The sequence below is a fragment of the Letharia lupina genome, assembly GCF_014066315.1.
Source record: "Letharia lupina isolate WasteWater1 chromosome Unknown contig_4, whole genome shotgun sequence".
NCBI lineage: Eukaryota > Fungi > Ascomycota > Lecanoromycetes > Lecanorales > Parmeliaceae > Letharia > Letharia lupina.
In genome coordinates this window covers 706,749-711,982 of record NW_023502973.1, presented here as the reverse complement: position 1 = coordinate 711,982, position 5,234 = coordinate 706,749, and positions in this window count along the sequence as shown.

Genomic DNA, 5,234 nt, shown 5'->3' with positions numbered 1-5,234 from the left:
AATAAAATATTAAATCTAATAATCTTATTTAATAAATAAGAGATTTATTTAAAAATAAAAATAATAATTATACTCGTTATTAATATTATATAATTTTTAAAAATAATAATCTTAATAAAGATATTAAGAATATTATATATTTTATTATTATACTTTTAAATAATATAAAAAAAAGTATTATCTCTTTAATTATAATATTATATAAATTTAGTAAATAAGATAATATTAATAATAAGAAGTCTAATAAAGAATTATTATTAAGAATCTTAATAGAGACTTTTTAAGAGAAGTCTATAGAAGAATTAAGAGAAATCTTTATTATTAATATTTTTAAATTATTATATTAAATAAAAAATATTTATAATTATAATAATATTATTTAAAAAATTATTTAATTAAAGATATCTAAATAGAGAAAGCTATTACTTAAAATAATTAAAAATAATTTTAAATTAAAATTAAGTAATTATTATTTTTATAATAGATTATTATATATTAATAATAGATTATATATATTAGATATTTCTAAATTATAAATTAAGATTATTAGAGATATTTATAAAATTCTCTATTTAAAGACTATATTAATAGATTATTAATTTATAATAAATTAAATAGATACTACTATTAACTAAGAATAACGAATTTTATTATCTATTATATTAAGAGCTATTATATTTTCTAAGAGATTTAAAACTTATAAAAAGAGTAAATAAGATCTTTTTAAATCTCTTCTTATTTCTAAATAATACTAATAAGATATTTTTATTAATTTTATTATATTATTATCTATCTATTTTAGATATAAATACTTTTATTAATATATTATAATAATTATAAATAGACTTAATAAGAAAAAGAAATTTATTTTTTTAAATTTCTTAAAAGTAAAGATAGTAGTTTAGATCTTTATTAAATTTATATAGCGAAAAAAAAGATATCTATTTATTATTATCTCGAATTAAGATATTTAATTTATAATATATTTTTAAAAAAAATTATATAAAAGAATTAAGATTAAATCTAAACTTTTTATTATATTTTATTTTAAAATTAATAAATAGATAGAGAATATTAACGCTATTTTAAAGTAATATTTTAAAAAATATATTAATTATAATTAAGATAATTAGATAAATTTATTATTAATAATAAAGTTCGAAATTAATTTCGATAAGAACGCCTTATTAGACGTATTATTATTTCTTCTTATTAAAGAATATATTTCTTACTTAAAAATAGAACTTTTTATTTTTTAAAATTAATTCGCTAATTAAAAGATAAAATAAGATATTAAATTAATTAATAAATTTATTAAAAAGATAAATATTATAAAAAATTATTTAAAAAGTTAATTTAAATAATTATAAGCTTTATAGAAGAAGTAAACTAATTATTATTAGCTTTTAATATTAAAATTTAAAATTTAAAATATAATTATATTTAATAAAAGAAATATTAAAATTATACGTTTTAATAAATTATTAGATTATAAAAATTTTAAATTATTTAAAATTATTAAAGCTTTAAATAATTTCGCTTATAAATTAAAACTCTCTACTTTTATAAATAATATTTACTCTATCTTTTATTTATAACTATTATATCTTAATAATAATAACTTATTATTAGAATAGATTAAGCTTTTATTATTTTTTATTAATATTAATAAAAAAGATAAAATTTATAATATTAAAGAAATAGTTTAATCTAAATTAAATAAATAAAAAAAAAAATTAACTAGTAAGAGAAGATATCTAATATATAAAATTAGATATAGAGATCTTAAGATTAAGAAAAATCTATTTTAATAATTATTTATAAATATAATAAAATATTTAAATCTAATAGTAGACTTTTATTATTATTACCTCGAGGTTATTAACTCTTATTTATTATTTAAAAGATCTTCGAAATAATTTTCTCTATTAGCGCTATTAATCTATAATAACTATATTAACTTATAAGAAGATCTTAAACTTATTATAAAATACTAAGTTAATATATTTAAGAATATTACTTTATATATATCTAGATATACTTTTTATAAGATCGATATCTACTATATAATAGTCGTCGCTAAAGCTTTAAATTAAAGAAGAAGATAATATTATAATTCTAATAATCTTATTTATATTATAACCTAATTAGGCTTAGCGTATTAAGGCCTTTCGGCCTTTCTATCTTACTATGAAACTTATATTTATAATAATTCTATATAGATAGTATTCTCTTTATACTATAATATAGAGTTATTACATATATTATTAAGTCTCTAATAGTTTAATTATATTTATATCTAATGAAAATCGAGTATTAAAGCTATTACTTCTATATATAGATTTATTAACTTAAAAATATATTACTTAGAAGTTAAAGAGAGTATAAAATATATATCTTAAATAATTTTAATATGCTTAACGTATTTAAAACGAATTAAAGCGAATAAAAAGACTATAAGAGGCGCTTAGATACGCGATTTTCTCTTTAACGACGATAGCGAGATATTTTTAAACTATATATACTAACCTCTTTATAATTTATAAAAATATTCTTTCTTCTAACGAATATAAAGTTTTAAGATATTTAGCGGATTAGTTTTAAAGTAAAGAAAAAAAGTTATATATTTAATTCTCGGATAGTAGAGAGGAGAATACTAAGCGATATTTAATTAGCTCGTTTATAACGACGACGTAAATCTTCTATTAGAAACTTAATAATATATATAATAACTCTATATTATAGTATAAAGAGAATACTATCTATATAGAATTATTATAAGTATAAGCTTTATAGTAAAATAGAAAGATTAAAAGATCTTAATACGCTAAGTCTAATTAGACTATAATATAAATAAGATTATAAGATTATTAAAATCGTAATATTATTCTCTCTCTTTAATTTAAAGCTTTAGCGATAACTATTATATAGTAGATATTAATTTTATAAAAAGTATATCTAAATATATATAAAGTAATATTCTTAAATATATTAACTTAATATTTTATAACGAGTTTAAGATCTTTTTATAAATTAATATAATTATTATAAATTAGTAGCGCTAATAGAGAAGATTATTTTAAAGATCTTTTAAATAATAAATAAGAATTAACGACCTCGAGATAATAATAATAAAAGTCTATTATTAGATTCGAATATTCTACTATATTTATAAATAATTATTAGAATAAATTTTTCTCGATCTTAAAGTCTTTATATCTAATTTTATATATTAAATATTCTCTCTTATTAATTAAGAGATTATTTTTTTATTTATTTAATTTAAATTAAATTATTTCTTTAATATCGTAAATTTTATTTTCTTTATTAATATTAATAGAAAGTAATAAAGATTTAATCTATTCTAATAGTAGATCGCTATTATTAAGATATAATAGCTATAAATAAAAGATAAAGTAGATATTATTTATAAAAGTAGAAAGTTCTAACTTATAAGCGAAATTATTTAAAATTTTAATAATTTTAAATAATTTAAAATTCTTATAATTTAATAATTTATTAAAATATATAATTTTAATATTTCTTTTATTAAATATAATTATATCTCTAACTCTAAATTCTAATATCGAAAGTTAATAATAATTAATTTATTTTTTCTATAAAGCTTATAATTATTTAAACTAACTTTTTAAATAATTTCTTATAATATTTATTTTCTTAATAAATCTATTAGCTAATTTAATATCTCTCTTTACTCTTTAATTAGTAAATTAATTTTAAAAAATAAAGAATTCTATTTTTAAATAGAGAATATATTCTTTAATAAGAAGAAATAATAATATACTTAATAAGATATTCTTATAGAAATTAGTTTCGAACTTTATTATTAATAATAAATCTATCTAATTATTTTAATTATAATTAATATAAATTCTAAAATATTACTTTAAAGTAGCGTTAGCGTTCTCTATTTATTTATTAATTTCGAGATAAAATATAATAAAAAGTTTAAATTTAATCTTAATTCTTTTATATAGTCTTCTTTAGAAATATATTATAAATTAAATATCTTAATTCGAGATAATAATAAATAGATATTCTTTCTCTCGCTATATAAATTCGATAAAAATTTAAACTACTATCTTTACTTCTAAGAAGTTATTACGTTTCTAGTATAGCGTGAGAAATCTAACTAGCGTAACTTAGTATATCGCTTTCTTTCTTTAATTTCGTTTATAGCTTTAACTTAATTAATTAATTAATTATAATCAAAACTAAGAAATATCTTTCGCTTCTTTATAAAACTTCTTTTTAGAAATATATATATACTTTTTATATAGTATTCCTAACAATTAATAGCAATACTAGCTTTTCTATATTCTTTAAATATTATTTTTATTATTTTTATATTAAAGACACTATTCTTATATTAAGAAGTTTTTCTTCTATTACTTTTTTAAAGAAAGGATTTTTTTCTAAAAGAAAGAACCGCTATAAAAGCTATTTAATTTCTCTTATCTTTTTAAATAACTTTTCTTTTCTTAAAGAAAACTTATTTCTTATCTTTAATACTTTTCTTTCTTCTCGATAAATCTTTCTTTTTATTTTCTCTTTATATCTTTTTATAATAGAGTATAACTATTTATAATTAATAAAGTTAGAAAATCTATTCTATTAGACTTAACGATTTTACTTATCTTTTAATTTTAAGCTTTCTTAATAAAAAATCCTAAACTTTATAAATAAATTCTTAATAAAAATTATTATTAGATTATTAAATCGATTATATAGATTTATAATTTATCTATCGACGTTCTATATAATTAAAATCTATATATTTAATAAGATCGATCTTAGAGTATTAACTCGATCTCTTCTTCGAAGATTACTCGATCGAAGAAACCTCTTATTTATTCTCTTTTCTAGAATTATAATTTTAGATTTATAAGTACTTTAATAGAAGCAATCATTATTTTTATATAAGAAGTTTATTACTATATAAATAATAATTACTTTTTTATCTAATAAGCTAAAATAACTTATCTTAAGCTTAAGAATATCTTTATTCTCGAAAATTTAAATCTTAATTTAAGAGATTATATAAATATCTTTTTAAAATTATTATCTTCTTCTTTTCTTAAAATAACTTAATCTTCTTATCTTAATAATAGAATTTTTTTTTAAACTCGATAAAGATAAAAAAAGAAGATTTACTAGTCTTTTCTTATTATTACTTATAATATTTATATAAAAAACTCGATCTCTTTATTAAT